We start from the raw sequence: 19220 nt of genomic DNA, 5'->3' as shown, positions 1-19220 counted from the left end.
CTTTCCAGAAAGAGCTTGTGCTACAAAGAGCCTCAGGCTTGCAACCCAAGGAATGTCGCCTTCGCCCAATCCTGCACCCACGGGCCCAGGCCTGAGTGGTTCTCTCTGATGGTATTTACCAGCTCCTGACATTTTGGCTGATAAACACAGAAGATAATTTTTCAAAAAAAAATTAACAGGATTATTATAGAAAATAAATAGTTATCACAGAGAAATGTGGATAAAAATAAGCTGATGTGATGGACTTTTTCATCCTGTTATTTCTGGCAGGAGGCCAAGACCCGACAAATAAAGAGGTGATAACAAGAAAAAGAAAAGCCGTCATCCTTCCGTGACCTCCTAGGCTTTCTTGGGGCGGGTTCAGGCCTCCGCCACTCCATCACCACTGGGTTTCCCAGTGAGCCTTAGGCAGCCAGGGTTGTGCTCAGCTGGAAGAGGTGGGTTGGGGGTGCTGATGCTGCACTAGAAGGGGTTCACTCACTCACCCCACAAAGTGCCAGGCCCCCAGGGGAGAGGGGGCCCCTGTCCTCATGGAGGTCACATTCAAGTGGGAAAGATAGACCCCAAACTTTTGCAAGAACTAACAAATGCTTTACAAAATGGCAAAGCAAGAAAAAAAAATAAAAAGGTAAGAGAATGTTGAGGTGGGGAAAGGGGGTGCTACGAGTTGAACTGTGTCCCCCCAGAATTCAGATGGTAAAGTCCTAAGCCCTAGTACCTCAGGTTGTATTTGGAGATAAGGCCTTTAAAGAGAACATGCGTTCAGTGGGGCGGGCCCCTAATCCAAAATGATTAGTGTCCTTATAAAAAGGGGAAATTTGGACGGACACACACACACACACACGGAGAACACTGTATGAACGCAAGCTGGCCATCTGCAAGCCAAGAAGAAAGGTCTGGACTGGGTTTTCTCACAGCCTCAGAAGGAACCAAGCCTGCACCCATCTTGAGACTCCAGGGCAGAATATGCAAAGGGAAGTTGTTTGAATATCCAGGCTCTTTAGCAGGATTTACTGTTATTTGCAACCTGTCAGTTAGGAGGTGAGCTGATGATGCAGGGCCTTGAAAGCACGGGAGCCGAAGGGCTGCGCTCTGTGGGCACCGTGTTCCTACACGGGGTCTGCCCCCTCCAGAGGTGGTGCCAAAAGATCGTGGAGGCTGGGAGTGGAAGGCGTGTGTGGGCCAGGTCTGTAAGTGGCCCCATTACTTCGGCTCCCAGTGTAGAACGCCCACAGCCACACCTACCTGCAAAAGAGGCTGCGAAGTGCAGTCTAGTCCAGAGCCCAGAAGAGACTGATCAGCCAGCGGCCTCTGCCCCTCCACACAACGTCAACAGGGCCCACGACACAGAAGACGTCGGGTCTGAGAAGATGGGAGCATCCAAGATGCGGCTTCAAACATCGGAATGGTCTTGTGACCGCGATGAGGACCATCTTTGCTCTGCGTTACTCCACAGCCTGCGGAGGAACAGAAACTCCAGGGAGGCCGGGAGGGTAAACAACCATCCTGCACTGCCCGGTTTCAGCGCTGACCGCCCCCACCCCACCCCGGCCCCCGCGGGAGCCTGTCAGGCCCGGCACAGGCCCACTGTGGGCCCATACCTGAGTGTCTGTCCTAGGCGTTCTCTGGGGCAACACTCCTTCCTCCACCCCCTACTCTTTCAGATTCAAGTGATAGTGCCATTGACCATGAGTTCAATGTTAATAAGCCAACAGTATATATCAGATAAGGCTTCTGTAAACAGAAACACCCATAACACTAGGTTATGTGTTGATCAGTTGATGAAAACATTGTGGCCAGAGTCTCACAGAAACCCAAGCATGTATTTGCCCAGGAGCAATGGTGCAGTATTTGCTAATGCAATGTTCATGTAGAATAGAACTACCAAAAATAACAAAAATTGACTGTCTAGCCATACAATGGAATATTTTTTGGCCATAAAAAAAATGAATGCTGAACCACCATGGATGAACCTTGAAAACATTATGCTAAGTGAAAGAAGCCAGTCACCAAAAGACCACATGTTATATGACTCAATTTTACAAAATGTCCGGGCTAGGGCAATCTATACAGATAGAAAGATCAGTGGTTGCTTAGGCCAGGGCAGGTGGGATAGACAGTGAGTTGAAGAATGATACCTAAGGGTACAGGGTTTCTTTTGGGTGATGAAAATTGTCTAAAATTGATTCTGGTGATGATTGTTCAAGTCTGTGAATACACTAAAAAAACCGGATTGTACACTTTAATGAGTGAGTTGTTATGGTATGTGGATTATATCTCACTAAAGCTGTTTTTAAAATAACCCTCAAGAGTGACTCACAGGAGGGAGCAGACAGGGGTGTGTACCTTGGTGGCTTCCCCCTTGGCACCTCCTGCCCTGACGGCCCCTGCCCTTCACAGGTGGGCTCAGCCCCCACCCCCCAAATCTCGTGGTGGGGATTCTCTCATCACATCAGGAAGACTTTGCAGCAGAAGTGCTCATATGCAGCCTGGGAGCTCCAGAAGGAAGCAATTCCTCCTCTGATCATTGAAGCACAGTTTGGAAGATCACTGCATGGAAATGACAGAGTGGGGATCCAAGCAGATGAAAGCAGTGATTGTAGAGGACCATAAAGTGTCTTCAGCTCAGAGAGCCTTGGGTCAGTCAGGAATGCTTTTGACTGCAAGTAACAAAATACCTGACAAATAGGAACTAAGAAAGAAGAGAGGTAACTACCTCAGGTAGCCAGAACTCTGGAGTTCGAAAGTCCAGGATGAATGCAGGCGCTGGACGGCTTCCTAGTACCCCTCTCTGCCATCCTCAGGAGGTGACTATCCACCCTAGGCCTGCCACTCATGGCCAAAGGATGAAGCCAAGCCCCAAGCAACATAAGAACACACAAAGCATTCTTTGAGGCAGGAAGAAAAGAAGGTGCAAAAAGCCCTTTTCCTTCACTGACTGTGGGGAAAAAAAGTCTCTGTCAGAAGCCCCATCGGCAGACTTGGCCTGTGTCTCACTGGCCACAGCCAGGTCCTGTGCCCAGCCCTGGAGTAGTCAAGAAGCTGCCATGATTTTGCTTCCATCTGGAACAGCGCGCCCTATGAGATTGACATCACTGGACCCTAATCCCTCCACCTCAACCAAACCCAGCTGCTCCTGGCAGGGCAAAATGGGAAAAGAGAGAATGGCTGTTGGATGGGCCATGAAGGGCATGGGGCCAGGGTAAGGGAAGGTAGAAGAAAAACCTACAGCATTCTCTTGCAGGGATACTGTTGTGATGTTTTGAGAATCACCAGGAAAGAAAGACTTTGATGCTTGCAATTATGAGCACTAAACCTAACCAAGTTCCACCAGTGGAGCCCAGGGCTTCAGCCTTAAAAGTCCCTGGGGCTTAAGACATCAGAGCCCTCACCTGGATGGTGGCTGGAAGGACACCACCTGCCCGAAGAATGCCAGCGCCGGCACCTGCGTCTCTGCCCCGGGCATCTCCTCAGTCAGACAAGGTGAAACTTCACTGTGTGACTGGCTACACAAGAAGGCTATCGCCTTCTTGCCTCTGTCTGAGATTCTTCAGACATGGAAAGTACTTTGAAAGTGATCTGTTGGCATGCACGTGGTTGAGTGATGGCTCATATCTGGAGCTGTGACCCTTCTGTGATGGGCAGTGCCTTTGGTGTGTGTGTGTGTTCAGACACACACCCTAAATGTGACCTCCACGTCTTGTGAATATAGCAGAACAGCTGCCACCTTCTAAAAATTAATTGGTTTCTGGATCATTTGCATTTTTTTATAGTTTGCCAACAAAAGATAGGGAGAGGGAAGGGAATTTATTAATGTCTGAAAAAATTCTCCAAAAGGAGAAGAAATGAGCATTTTCAGCATTTCCAGAGATGCTCATCTAAATATGACATCGAATTGCTTCCCTAGCCTCCTCTCCCGGGCAAGCCCCTCCAAGGGAGAATTGATATGCAGCTCTAAAAGGAGACAGCTGCCGCGGTCGCCCAGAAACCGCCTGGGGCTTACATTATTTTATTCGGGGTCTGCATTATGGTTTGGTAACGGCCATTTTCAGAAAACAACCAAGGCAATTTCAGGATTTGCTGTCACAATAGGCACACGAAAAATAAAGTCAGCATAAATAGATTAAGAAATTGACAGAATAACAAGGCATAAAGAATGAGAATGAGTGCACACGCTCCAGATGACAACACAGTGCACCATGCAGGGAGCGGGCACCGAGGGGAGGCGGAGACTGAGCTGCTGACTCGGTGGTTTGCACGTTTCCTGACTGTGGGGAGAGCACATTAGTGGCAGTGGAGGCTCTAAACTAAGGGGGGAAAGTGGCTTTCATTGTAGAGATTCCATTTTTCTCGTGGCTGATCCCCCTGCTAAAAGACAGATGGAAAGTTTTCCAGAGCTGACCCCCTCCTCCCAAACACGAGTTTGGAGAAGGATAGAGATGCAGTGCAGAAGGAAGTGAGCTGGAAAAAATGTTTAATTCAGTTCTGACATTTGGGAAAAATGAATTTCTTTGGAAAACTGGCATGAGAGGAAAGAAAAAAAAATCGTGTGCTAGAAACTTACTGTGCTAACTTGGGGAGGTGGGCTTCTGATCTAGGGGCTCCCAAGCACTCTTAATCACCTGGTTAACAGCAAAGCTCTGGTTGGGGCTTCTGCCCCACCCCCCACCCCCAGCAGTGCGGCTAGAAGCCCTTGGTTTCCCTCTGTATCCCAAGTTGGGAATGCAAGGAGCCCGGGAAAAAACCCCAAATCCCTCATTGTCTCACCGTTCACTGATTCTAAAAAATTAGTTAAATAGAATAGAGGACCAGACACTGCTTTCATGAGGATATCTTATGGAATTTTTTGGAGTATCATTTCCCAACCAAGTTCCCTGGTGTTAATAGGTATTACGTTAAAAAAAAGAAAAGTGTCCTTAGCTTAAGTAAGTTTGAGAAATTTGCAGGGGCATTTGTTGCACAGGACTTTCCAAAGTCTTTACTATGATCAAGTGCACTGTGAATCTTACAGGAGGGATAAAGTACATAGGTTCCTCAAATGAATTTTACCATGAAAACGCCCCCTTAAAAAATATTTTTTGTGGAACACCTTGGTAGGATTCTCTGGACATGTGTTTTGTCCTAGATACAAACCACATGGTTTTCAGTCAGTTGAATGTCCTGAAGCTAGCAGCACCTCATCCTTAGGAGAGGTGGGAAGGCTGAGGAAGGAACACAGCCCCACTGCATTTCTTCCCAGCCAAGACCAGTTTTGTTTGAGAAAGGAAACATTTTTATTGGTATTTTTCCAACTCAACTGTCTACAGGGGTCGTGGCTTACAGAGTGGGGATGATGGCCCTGGGTTGGGCGACCTGGGGGAGAAGGAGGCAACCACAAGGTGGGTTTAAACCTTGCCCGGTGGCAGACACCTCGCCTTTGCCGTTCCCCGCTGTGCTAGTATTTGGCAGACATTTGGTAGCGGTCAATAAAAGTTAAATAAATGAAGTGGGGCTCCGCTGTGGAGACATGTAATTGTTCCATTAGCACACTATTGTGTCCAGGTGCTCTGCCAAGTGTAGAGCCGGTTACAGCTTCATCTAATTCCTCACTGCTGGGAAAGTCAGCCAGAGACTCTCCGCTGTTCCCTTCTCTCTGTGCAGCCCGCCCTGGGCAACTGCAGGAGCAGAGGTGGCCCAGATGGGCTGCTGGAGAGGTGAACTTTCCAAGTGTTTGAAAAACAGACGGGATCTTCTAATCAATCTTTCTCTTGAAGGTTCTCCAACCTGATTGGAGTTGAGGGAAGGTGAGGATGGGAGGCAGGGTACCAGGTGGGGGGAAGTGAGGGTGCTCTGCAGCCTGACCAGGGTTTAGAGTCTCTTGGGCATCTGGAGCTATGGTCCAGAGTGGGAACTTCACCTTTGCCGTATAGGCTTCCTGGAAAATGGAAAACATGGTTTGGGGAACCACCCACCTCTGGGGAACGTGCATTCATCTGCAGCCAAGTCCCACTGGGGCTCAAGGAGCTTTAAGGATGTGGAAGAGCTGTCCATGCTGGCTGTGCTGGGGGCTCGACAGGGAGCAGCGCCTAGGTATCAGGGGGAGGAGTTTCAGGGGCTGAAGGCTGGAAGCAGAGAACTTCAGTTCAGAACTACACAATGAAAATTGAGATGCCTTCCCCATACATAGATGGCCAATTAATTTTCAACAAAGGTTCAAAGGTAATTCAATGGAGAAAGGATAATCTTTTCCATTGATGACACTGGACAAATGGACATCCATATTTTTTAAAATGAACCTCCATCCAAACCTCACACCATATACAAAAATTAACTCAAAGTAGATCATGGACCTCAACATACAGCCTCAAGCTATAACACTTCTGGAAGGGAACATAGGAAAAAAATTTGACCTGTGTTTAGGCAGTGATTTCTTAGCCACATCACCAAACATGTGATTCATAAGAGGAAAAAAAAGTGATAAATTGGACTTCATCAAGATTAAAAATGTCAGCTCTTCAAAAGATGATGTTAAAAGAACGAGAAGACATGCCATAGGCTGGGAGAAAATATCTGCAAAATACCTACCCAATAAAGGACTTGTACCAAGAATATATTTTTGAAAACACTCAAAACTCAATAAAAAAGAAAATAAACAACACAGCTAAAAGTTAGATAGAGGATTTGAACAGACAATTTGCCAAATTGTCAGATAATGCCAAATAAGATACATGGATGGCAAATAATCACATGAAAGATGCTCAAAAACTTCACCAACTAGGGAAATGCAAATTAAAACCACCGTGAGATACCACCACAGCCCTATTAGAATGACTAAATTAAGAAGACTGACCATGCCATGTTCTGGCAAGGATACAAAGCAACGGAATCTCAAATCTGAGTCAGAAATAAATTGGTTACTTTCTAGAAAAAAATTATTTCAGAAGAGTGCAATATTGGTCAATAATGGTCAGTTTGCTGTCAGAAACCTACAGCTCAGTGTCCGGGGTCAACAATCCCAGGAGGATGGTACCATTCTCCACCTCTCCATTTAACAGATCAGCACACCGAGATCGGGAGAACCTGGGTCACAAAATGAGCTACTGTGAAAGGTTTAAAGCAGTTGGGTTAGTTCCCCAGCCCATGGCTTAACCCCTGCATCACACCAGCTCACACCCACTTCGCGATAGTGCCATGAAGACCACACAAAAGGCAATGCCACAACAGCAAGACTGGAGAGGAAGATTACTTCCCAACACCCATTCCCAGCTGGCACCTCTGCATCAGGAGGGCACGTACAGACACATGGGTTAAGAAGGAAACCTTGAGAAGTTTGGAAACACAAAGGGTATCTCTGAGAAGAAAAGGGGGATTTGGCAGTGAAGCTTTTTCTGTGTAAAATTTAACTTGTTTCTTTGCTACCATAAACCAGAAGGAAAAAAGTTAAATACAGACTCTTGAGAGAGTTCCAGGCTTGTGCAAATAGACATTAGGAAGATGGTTGAAGGTTAAAGAAAACTACAACATGCAATTAAAACTTTGTTCATCAGTCACTATTTGCCAGGTACTCTGATAGAAGTTTTATGCGTGATAATGCTATTCACTCTCTAAAGAGAGGCATTACTAGCCAGATTTTTAGAGATGATGGCCTTCAGAGAGATTAAGTAACTTGTCTAAGATCACACAGCTAGAAAGAGGCAGAGCCGGGGTGAAGCCCAGGTGCGTCTGATCTCAGGGCCTGTCTCTTCCATTCTATTCATTGCCTCCACCAGGGGACTGACCTTTTGGGTGTACAGATACACAGGTCTCCTTGGGCAGGTATGTGTCCTGCCTCCATCCTATTTGTCTTTCATGCTTTATTTTTATGTGATGCTAAGAAACACGTGTTTATGGTTTGCTCTGTAATTTCGAATGGCTACCTTGCCTTTCCCCTGCTCTGCATCCCTCAGCAGGTAATGAGTGCTACTTCCCAGGCAGGAATTACAAGTGCAGACTCACCCTTCCTTCCTCTGTCCTCAGCAGTTTGGCCAATGTCATTAACCCTAGACAGAAACTTAAAAACAGTTAGTGACAACTCCAGCTCCAGACAAGGAAAAGGGCCCTGGCCCCAACCCCCCCCCCCAAGACCCAAGTATTTATTAATATCACCTCGGGAAACCTCACACCTTCCAGCATTGGGCGGGGGTGGGGGGTGGGGGGACGCGTCAAAATTCTGATCAGCTGTGGAAATGATGCCACGTTTAATAAACAGCATTGTTTTGTCCCAGCGGCAAATGCACTTGGCAAGAATCGAGACTTGGAACACGCGGGCGATGATTTTTAATTGGATGGGCCTCATGGCTGTAACAAAAATCAATGTATTTCCGACGCGGCTGCAGATGCGCTTCTCTCTCTCTGCTCTGCGGCCCAGGGGACAGAGGATGCCTGCGCCGCAAAGAGGCGCCCCCCCAAGGGTGGGGCCGGGAGCGCAGATTCCACGGGGATCAGACAGTCCAACTTTGGGAAGCGGCTAGCAGGGATGGACTCTGGGGTGCAGGCGAGCACAGGGCCCACGGACCATGCAGGGGGCGGAGGGGAGCGGCCAGCCCATGCCCCCTGCTCTCCACTTGCAGGGTCTGACTTTTCAGGGAAAGTCCACACCCCTGCTGAGGACGCGCCACTGACATCAGGGGTCGCAAGGATCCCACGCACGGCAGGGCCGAGCAGGAGATGGTGAGACAGGGAGCCTTTCAGTGCTTTTGTTACTGGCTGGAAACACCATTGTGAGATTCTAAACCTAAAACAACAGAACAGCCTCCTGGACGTTGACAAAAGCACATGGCTTCCCCCTGCTGGCAGCAGCCCAAGGTCTTTGGAAAGATGGCATCCTTGGTTGTTTTTTGTTTGTTTTGGTGTTTTTGTTTTTGCTGGGGTGGGGGATTGTCTATGAGCAAAGGAGATGAGAGAAGTGTTCTATGGAGCCATAAAATTTTCTTTCACTCAAAATGATGCACAGAGCACAGAAAAAATGTAATTGAGTACTCACACCACGAGGAAACTGCTGGTTTGAAGGTTTTCCTCAGGAAAGACAATGGCGTGGCGTCTCTTGGTTATCAGGTGGAGGCAGACAAAGTGATCCCTTCTGCGTGTGAGCCCGGGGGGACCTGGGGCAGAGCCAGGAACAGCAGTGGGCAGACCTGGCCCAGGTCAGCAAACCCAGATCTCCCTGCTCACAGCCACGCTGGGGCGGGAGGGCTTGGCATCTGGGAGCCCCGACGGGAAACGCCACCACTGCATGTGACGTGTCTTCTGAAGACTTCTGGAAGCTGCCTCTAGACCACGATACAGCCTTCCGGGAAAGAGAAGGAGAAACTCACTGTAGCATCTGGGGGTTTGCTGCAATTCCTGTGAGCAGTGCCAAGCAGCCAATCCACTTTTTCTAAATGAAAAAGTCCCCATTTCACTTTTGATAACATCAAAAATAATTTAAAATACTTTATGGCCAGCGGAATTACAGATTCTGATCTTTGCCCTGGGTGGGCGTTTAACACACAGACACCGCTGAAGAAGAAATCTCTGACTTTGGACACCCCTAAACCCACCTGAGCCTGGCTCTCAGGAAAACATCCCTGATGTCTACATGATGAGCTGGTGGAAGCTTTGCTTGTAGGCTAGGTTGCATTTGCTACAAAGCCTCTGGTCTTCACAGCCACATAAGCTTTTCTCTCTCAACGCACTGCTTTGGGGTAGAAATTTATCATATTTTTTTCATCAGTCCAGAAGTGAATTATTTTTTTTAAATTGAAGAAAATCCTTTAAGCTGTTTTGGACTTATTCAAGCATGTAAAATATAAAAAGGGTAGTTTCCAACCATAGTTCAGATGCTGAGTATGTTCTCAGATAGCCCAAATCATTTGAATTTAAAACTTTGAATTGGGCCTCTTAGCCCAGTTGCTAAGCATCTTAAAAAGGTGCCATTTATGAAGAAAAATATGGTCATGAAATAAAGGATATGGGGAGTAAGTGATCCTGCTGGTTACAGTAATAGATTGAAACTCATAAATCTTAGATTCTATTCTTGGCTCCGGAAAAATTTATGTGTTCACTGCATTTGGCACATGGAGGCAACGGGGAGAGAGACTCGAGAACTTGGATATGAAGGAAATAAAATCTTCCTGTAAAAGTTAAATGATGAAATCCACACTTAAGACCAGAGCAAACATGTGCAAAGCCACCTTCCAGAAACACAACAATTTACACATCAGATGGGGGTAAGCCAGGATTGCACAGAAGCAGCTGCTGGCAGCCCCCATAACCAAGCAAAAGGGAAGAGGATGGGGTAGGGGACAGAGGGGAACCAGGAGGTGACAGAGTACCTCTGGGCCAAGCCCTGAGGCATTCGGCTGTTTGGGAGCAGTAGAGTGTACATGGTAACTGGGATTTCAAACCTCTTCTTTGCCATTTACTAGCTGTGTGATCTTTTTATTTTTTTAATATTTTATTTATTTATTTATGTTTGGAGGGGGAAGTAATTAGGTTTATTTGTTTATTTATTTAAATGGCGGTACTGGGGATTGAACCCAGGACCACGTGCATGCTAAGCATGCACTCTAACCACTGAACTGTACCCTCCCCACTAGCTGTGTGATCTTGAGCCAGTGACTTAACCTCTCTGAGCCATAACAGCTTTATTTGGGACAATGGAGATAACCCCTTATCCCACTGAGTTGCAGAGGGATAAAGTGGTAAAATGTATATAAATCCCTGAGCAGATGGGTGGTGGTGAGAGTGTAGAGGTGGTCACGGTAATGGCAGAGGTGATGACGGTGGTGGTGGGGATGTGGAGGCAGGGAGCCTCTCCTCATGCAGAGATGGCCAGGTCGAGCGGACAGAGCTGATGCCATGATCGATGCCCACTAGCCAAACATACCAGGAGCACATGGGTAGTTGAACAAAGTTGGGTTTCTTGGTACTTGTTGCCACAAGGGAGACTGCATATCATGGGGAACCATGGGAGTATCTGAGGAGGGCGCTGGGCAGAAACGTATTCTGGGGATCAGGCATGTGTTAGATGATGTCTGAGGCAGTCGCTCTGGATTGGAAATCGGAACATTGAAACTGGGTGTGAATGGACATCACAGTTTATGTAGGAAGGGGTACAGCTGAGGCTCTAATTGGTGGAGGAATGGTCATCACGGCATCCCACGCTAGCTGGGAGGGAGGGACGTGCCGTCACACTGAGGTCTGAACAGTATGCTTATTCTTTTGTCTGTGGTCAAACGTGATTATGGAGTGGCCTTGTTTTCTCTCCATCCTGGTCACAGAGTGACCTCATTTGATGTTGGTGTTCAGTGAAATTGTGTTTGTTCAACACTAGAACACCGCGGCGGAGCTGTGAGGGCCAGGCCAGCTCCCAGCTGACAGCTGCCAGGCCCTGCTTTTTTGTTTCTCACTGTCTAGCCCCAGAATCCTTGCTCCGGCTCATCTGTCACCACAGACCTCTTTGATTATAATTGGGCTTTCCAAACACGGGACCTGCAGGGGACAGTCGTGGCCACACAGATCTGAACATTCCAGCTCCCTGCCGTGATGTTAATGTTCAACCATATGAAATTGCCACTCGTAGAGGTCGAAAGCATTCAAATATTGGCAATTGCACACAGTTGAGCCTATTTCCTGATGTAGTTTAATAAATTGTCATCCCGGAGCCAGTAACTGTCTCCTGTGAGCCCATCATGAGAGGAGGACTCTGTCTCTGGTGTGAACGGTTTCGAGGCAGAGCTGACCAGCATTAAGCCACGCTCAAAATTATCAGAGGGAATCTGCCTCCAGAAAAACTTTCACGGTGCCGGTAAGTCCGTGAACTCACCAACGTGCAAGAGGACTGAGTTATGACGCCCCGGCCCCAGTGCTGCCTGGTGGAGGAGTTGGGTCGGTTGGAGGAGGTGGGGGGGGGGCCTGCAGGAAACAAATGAGCAACATCCAGACACCCCTCAAGTGGGGAGCTGAGAATAAACATTTAGCCTGAGAGTGGGCCTGAGGCCAGCAGTATAAGCTGCTGGCTGCAGACCACACGGCCGTATCCAGGTACCTGTTACACATCCCCAAGTCTGAATGTGACCTCAGTGAAATTCCCGTGGCAACTGCTGCTTAATTGATACTTTTACGCTGCAGGAGTCGTGGAGCACCTGAGCAGGTTAACACATCGAGGCGTACGAAGCCACCTGCACTCTGAGTGGCTCTATTATAAGGGCACTTGCTGAGGCCAAGAGAAGGACAGCAGGGACGCTGAGTTTTCCCAGTGTTCTTTCTGCCAGGCTGGGTTGTCCCCACCAGTTTGGGCACTTCCGGCCAGAATCGGTCATCCTCAGAATGTAGGAGCGGCTACTGGAAGGCCCGATGTCAGCAAGTACCTTTCTGAGCCAGAGTTTGGTGAAGAGGAGCGTGTTAGTCTCTGTGGTTGCTGTTACTGATGACCCCAACCGTGGTGGCTTAAGACAACATAAATGTCTTCTCTCGTGGTTTGGAGCCTAGAAGTCTGGAATCAAGCGTGGGGGCCGGTGGGGGTGGCAGTAACCTGTTCCATGCCTGTCTCCTGGCTTCTGGTGGCTGCTGGCCACCCTTGGTGTTGCTTGGCTGGTAGCCACATCACTTCAGTCTCTGCCTCTATCGTCACAGGGCCCAAGACTCTCCTCTGCTCCTTCCCTCGTGTCTCAAGTCTCCCTCTGCCTCTTCCTTATAAGGACACTTGTTACTAGATGCAGTGCCCATCCAGATAATTCGGGATGGTCTCATCTCAAGTTCCTTAATCTAATTGCACCTACGTAGACCCTTCTTCCAAATAAGGTCCCATTCACAGGTTCCAGAGTTCAGAGCATGGACATACCTCTTGGGGGCTATCACTCAGTGCACTGTAGAAGCCTGGGAGCAGCCTGGCCTCGCAGGCAAGTGTCCCGCTGCCTGGCCCTTGGTTAATGGCCTGATGGACATCTCTCAACCAGGCTGGTACTTGATGAACACTATAGCCTTCTCGCCTGGTGGGTGTCTTTATCCTCATCCCGCCCAGAATCCCTGGGCATGTGGAATTCCCCCTTACTGCACCCTCCACCCCCATAAACACGTGTGTGGTCACCTTCTGAAACCTGGCTGCCTGGCTGCCTTCCCTCTCGCCCTCTTCCTTCAGTGTTTACCCTGAATGGGCCTCATACAAGGTGCTGGGGAGCCAAAGCGGAGGGACCAGGCCGCCCTTGAGGACCCAATAGTCTACAGAGGCAGACACGATCCACCCTACCTCCTCCCCTCCCCCTGGGGTGGCAGGTAGCACAGCTCACAGGTGAGGATGTCCCGCAGCATCTCAGGTGCTCCCATTCAGCAGCCCAACACAGGTAAACAGGAAGGATGTGCCCCATCCTCTGGACCGACTCCTAATTCCCCAGGCAGTGACTAAGCACCTTTCAGTCACTGCTCCAGCCATTAATTTAAGCGCCGGCGCGGCCTGGATGTCCTGTTCTCCTGGAGCGCCAAGGCTGTCCACATAGCTATTGATTTAAGAGACAATATCACTTGCTTCCAAGTTTATGAGGCAATAAACAGCCCCCGCATATTGATGACCGCCAAGGTGTTTGCTCAGCACATTTGCTGTGCGTGTTTATTACGAGGGCTGAGCTTTAAAGCAAATGAAACTGCAACTATTTTTATCTCCTTTGGTGGGGCCATGCCCCTCCCCCAACAGCTGTCTTAATCTATTTGATCCCTGGTCCCTTTTCCTGCTGCGCAGGGATGCAATAACGTGACCAGCTGAGACTCAATCATGCCTGGTCACTGAAAACTCGCCATCCTCACTCCCTTGGGTCTTGGGGAGCTGGGAGGGCCTTGGGACAAGTGGAAAAATGAAGAAGCTCATTTTTCTGAGGGCCCTGGCCCTGAGGCCGTCCCTCTGGCCTGTCTCTGTTCCCTGGAGAAGAGCACACACGGTCATAATAGAACCTAGCAAACCGCCAGCATCCACTCCCCACGTAGCAAAACACACGAAATAAAATTCCTTTTCATCTTGAGAAGCTGGGACGCTACAAGGCTGGGCTGCAAGTCCATAAAGATGAATCTTCAGAGCATTTACTGGCTAGAATGCCCCGTGAATCCAAACTGGTTTATATATAAAATATTAGGAAGTTTCAGGGGAGGTGGCGAGGCTGGGCGGGGAGCGGGCGGGAGAGATTGATTGCAAACTTTGTGCCAACTGAGCAGTTCCATGCATGCCAAACGGCGAGAACAACACTTGAAAAATGTATTAGATTATCCAGAACACAGCGCTGATTTATAGCCGCTGTAATCCCCATCTTGCCATCCATTTTCGTAATAGAGAGAGATTAGGGCAATGGTGGTGCTTTGTTGGGATTTGCCAGCTCCACCCCCCACCCCGACCCCCAGCAGCCTCCAAACCCACGATGAATCACACGGTAAAATTAAGAGTTAGCATTTTTAACTGGACATTCTGATGTGGATGGTTTTAGGATTTGAAGTATTTCTGAGTTAGGAATGAAAACTGAGTGCAATGAGGAATTAGTTTTCTTTAAAAAAAATCTAATGATATTGATTGCTTAGCATCGCAAAGAGCTTCCTAGTGAGGGAGAGGAGGCAAGTTCTCCAGGAGCTCTGGGCTGGATTTAAAGCATGAGGTGCCTGCTGGGAGGGGGCAGGTGACTCACCTCCAGAGGCACCTCAGGTGGTAGCTGCCAGTGGTCCTATCTGGACATCCCTAGCACCCTGAGCACATGGCATCTGGGGCCATGTGTAGGGGAGGACAACGACAGAGCCTGCCTGGAGAAAATGATATGCACCCTCACTTCTGTCCCTGACCATCTGTCTATTTAGTAGACATTAGCCGACAAAGCACAATGCTAGATTAGTGGGAGATGTCAAACATGGGCGCCCCCTCTGCTGTCTACTAAGGGCTTTGTGAAACATTTGAGGAAGCAAGTCTGGGGTCCTGCCCTCCAGAGCCTTACGATCCCAGCTGGAACTGAGGCACAGGAACCAGATGAATGAGCAAATATGGAGTAAGTACCCAGGGCAAACAGGAACCAGCGTCTTGTCAAATCAGGGGTGGGTGAGAGAGACCCAGAACTCTTGCGGGCAGGGCGGGGGGTGAAGTGCGCTTGAGGGGACTTTTCTTCCTGTGCAAAGGGCTCCGGGGAAGCACTGGAGATGGGGAAGTTGCTGCAGAGATGTGGCCCATCCACAGGGCCTGCTCACCGATATTTTCTGCTTCTCTGGAAGAACCATGACTCCTAAAAGCTGTCTTCCCAAACCCCTCTTCTAGGGAAATCTCATTCCCACGTTTGTTGTTCTAAGAAATCATTGAGAGAACTCTTGTCTTTCCTTCCATCTCTTGCACATGCCCAAGGTCAAGACTGTTCAAGGACTTCTGGGCAGCTCTAAACACTCTCCAGCCAAGTCCACCGTGCCCAAGCAGGGCGGGAGATTCTGCCTCTCCGCATATGCACTTCACCAACAGATGGATCGCTTAGGCCCCTGGAGGGGATGCTCTTGGGGCTGAGGGGAAGGGGTAGTCCCATCACCCTGCAAGACTACCAGCTGCTATAGCTTGGGGGTTGGTGAGGGTTGGATTCTGCCCATAGGGCTGCCCACGAGAGAGGAACAGGGTGCCTGCCCAGAGGAGTGACCAACGGCGCAGGGTAATGAGATGAGACGTACTGTGCACCCAAGCTCATGGCACAGACAATAGGCACAGTCACCAGAAGAGCTGAGTGATGACACTGAGATCCAGTTGCTAAAGGAGAGCTTGAGGGATGACCGCCCTCATCACCATCAGTACCATCACCACCACCGTTATCTTCAATATATTCCATCACTGTCCCCACCATCACTGTTTATTCCTGAAGGTGCCTGTGGGCCAGGCCTTTGCAAAGGGCTTTACGTGTATCTGGATTAATCCTCACAACAACCCAGTGACTAATGGACCGCTGTGATTTTATAGATCAGGGCACTGAAGATTAAAGAGATCATCTAAATAACAAGGCAGCACAGGAGTTCAAGCGCATGTGGCCTGACTCCAAAGCCTGGGTTCACCATATACCAAACTGCCTTCCCTCCCAAGATCAGGGTGTCTGGTTGATGCTGGTATCCTGAAGGTCTGACCCGGGGACACTGAAAAGATCTATCACTTTAGGTCATGGGCAAGCTGCAGGTGGAGCGAGAGTGGAGATGTGATTGCTACATTTGTTCTTTGTATCATTCATTCCTTGACCACTGATCTGGGTGAAGACATACAGGCATGTATGTCTGGAGGAGCTCACCCATGCATGGCCCTTCGGCAGACACACGTGGCCATGTCACTGTCCTTGCCTGGGAGGAACACGAAGAGCCCAATGTGTGTGTCATTCTCTGCTGTGAGAGCCACCATGGGGCCAGGTGGCAAGAAGTCTCAGCAGCCTTCACCTGATGCCTCTTTTCTTTTTTGCCATCATCAACCTTAATACATATGTTACACACGATTAAAAAAAAATACCCGCACAAGACAAAACCCCAATCCATCTTGCCAAAGACGTTTTCCCTTAGATTTAAAACCTTGTGTAATTTAAGAGATGTAATTCATGTGTCTGCATTTAAACCATCAAAGTGCTTTTAAAGAGCTATTTGAAATCTTTGGAGCTTTATGAACCTTTAAAGTTCGTTCTTTGAAACATGGGAATCACACACTGCCAAGGATAGAGACAGTCAAATACCAAAGGCTAGGGGTGGGTTTGAAACTCTAAATCCTTGACATTTCACTTTACAAAACTGAATTTCTCATCTTTAACATCCACTTCCAATTAGGACCGCACGCCGACAAGGAAGGCTCACACCTTTGCGCGCCCCTCTGCGCCAGCCCAGCCCGGGACGCGCCCTCGCCCCAGACCCCGCGTCCTTCCCTGCCTGCGGCGCGCGGAGGCTCCGCCCAGGGCTCGGCGATTCCCGCGCGGGGGCCGGTCACCCGATGGGGCGGACGCGCGCGTCGTAGGGGCGCCTTTTCTAGTGCCACTAAAGCGTCAAGGAGAGGGCACGAGAGCGCGGCAGAGGCGCCGCCAAATTTCTCGCCCGAAGCAGATTTAAAAAGCGGATTCCTGGGCCGCTTACCTAGAGTCCCTGAAAGATGCGCCCGGGCAGCTCCGAATCTGCGCCTGAGCCGCGCCCCCCGCCCCAAACACACACAGGTACGCAGGTGGTGCCGGGGCTCACTCAGGCCTGGGGACGCCACCAGAGAGGGCTCGGGCCCTACCGGGCTCCGCGCCCGCATCCGCTGCGGCCCCGGCCCCCCACCCCCACCCCAGAGCCGACCTCTCGGGAGGAGGAGGAAAAGGTCTGCGCGGAGGCCCGTCCTTGACCTTGGCGGGGGGGTCGGGGGAAGGTGCCCGCGGTCTGGCCCGCGCTCGGGAGGCGCGGAGAAGCAAGCCCTCCACCGCTGTCTAGGTTTGCATGATTCAAGGCAGTGGAACAAGCTCAGCCTTTGGCCTCGAGGCAGCCGTCTGAATCGCGCGTGGGCCAGAGGGGAGGCGACCTCGCTGGGACGAGCCAGTGGTTCCCGCGGCGTGTTTATCCCTCCGCCACCGTCTCCCCGCTGGCGACCCGGCGTCAGACCGACCCCAGGCCTATAGCGGGGCACTGGGATGGGGCCACCATCTGCGTCTGCCGTCCCACCCCTGGCGACCCCACCCCCACGCATTGGGACCCCTGCCTGGATCCCTCCTCGCCAGCGCATCCCATAGACCTGGCCTCCATGCTCCTGGCTCTGCCCCCTCCGCCTCCCCCTTCTCTCTGGCTCTGGGAAGCCCCCAACCGCTGCCCACCCACTTTTGTATCCCTGGAAATGGGTATTTTACTCCTTCTCCTACCTCTGCCCTGCTCAGGACGAGCCTGTAACCCCCGCCAAGGCAGCCTCGTCTCCCAGGTTAAAGATGATCTGAGGCAGCTGTGTGGCCCGCAGTGTGGACTGGGCCGAAGGCAGAGAGCAACAGCCCGGGGACACTGCGCCGTCCTTCGTTTCAGTCCTTCGTCTCAGTCCGTGGCAGAACCCTGCTTCACTCTGGTGACTGAAAGGCCGAGGGGTATAGCGGCCTCCCGGCAGCTGCCTGTCCGGCAGGGTTCTGTTCATCCCTGCACCAGCATGGCTCCTTAGCTCCACCTAAAACCATCAACTAGCAAATTCAAGTGCTGCGGGATGCTTTTTTTTTTATTGTTATATTTGAGCAGCAGCATGAGATTTTAAATCCGCGGGCTTTGGGTTCCCTTCCAGAGCAGTGAAGAAAGCCAAAGTTGATGTGACTGGGCTAAAATTGCCAGTGGGGAGGGACCCGGTCGTGCCACTTCCTGCTGGCCTCCCCTGTCCGCCTGGCCTGCTTTTGCCTCCCAGCCCCACCCTCGACCTAATTTCCCAACTCTGTCTTCTCAGTCCTAGTTCTGGCCACCAGCAACCTGACTTCCTTCCAGGTTACTACTCCCAGGCCTGAGTCCTCACAGAGTTCTCTCCTGCTGGCTCCAGGTGGTCTCCCATGACTGTGTCACTGACAGGGGACACTGACCTTGTCCAAAAGGAAGGAGAGCATCTCTCCCTTCACAGACCCCCGCTTTCCAGTTTCCCCACTACTTGCTACAAACCCCAACATCAAACCCACGTGACTAGGCTGACATCTTTCTCTCCTTTGCTCCACACAAATCCAATCTGATCAAATCCTGCCAATTCTCTTCTTGAACTGCCACTCAGATCCAAATAATGTTCAATGAAGGTTGAGTCTTGAAGGCCAAGCACAAGAGGAAGGACCTTCTAGATAAGGGAACAGCATATGCAAAGGCAAGGGGCAGTGAGAGCACCCCATGTGGGGAACCAGCCAGTGGTTTCGAGGCCCCTGCTCTTGGAGTCCAGTTCTAACTTCTGTCTCCATCACTTCTTGGGGAGCAATGAGCTTCTGAAGGCCCCTCCCCAGTGTGAGCAGGACTTCCAGTGTGCACACTGCAACAAATTCTAGTTCCAGGTTGGGATCAGGCTGCTGCCTCTCAAGACAGAAGAGGCCCAACCAGCCTCTTCCACCTTGGCCTCTCCTCAAATCTCCTCAAACAGGCAGGTTTCCTGCCTGCTCCACCACCACCCCCGTGTGACCCCCTCTCTGGCCCTTGACTCCTGGGAGATTTCAGCCATGGAGCAATAGGGTGTTACTTACTGTTACTGAACTGGAGGGCAGGACAATTGCTGGAGGAGAGGAAGGCTTGCT

General features: G+C 50.2%; 1 long non-coding RNA gene across 1 annotated transcript; it reads right to left on the bottom strand.

The window, feature by feature from the left end:
• Positions 1-1306: 1306 nt before the first annotated feature.
• LOC140697772 (uncharacterized) lies at positions 1307-17137 on the bottom strand. The gene is made up of 4 exons (XR_012075097.1): positions 17092-17137; positions 9002-9304; positions 7975-8029; positions 1307-1457 (listed from the first exon to the last, which is right to left on the bottom strand). It is a non-coding gene; the product is annotated as an uncharacterized lncRNA (long non-coding RNA).
• Positions 17138-19220: the final 2083 nt, after the last annotated feature.

This window comes from Vicugna pacos, chromosome 8, assembly GCF_048564905.1.
Source record: "Vicugna pacos chromosome 8, VicPac4, whole genome shotgun sequence".
In the NCBI taxonomy this organism is placed as follows: domain Eukaryota; kingdom Metazoa; phylum Chordata; class Mammalia; order Artiodactyla; family Camelidae; genus Vicugna; species Vicugna pacos.
This window is presented reverse-complemented; position numbering and strand designations above follow the sequence as displayed.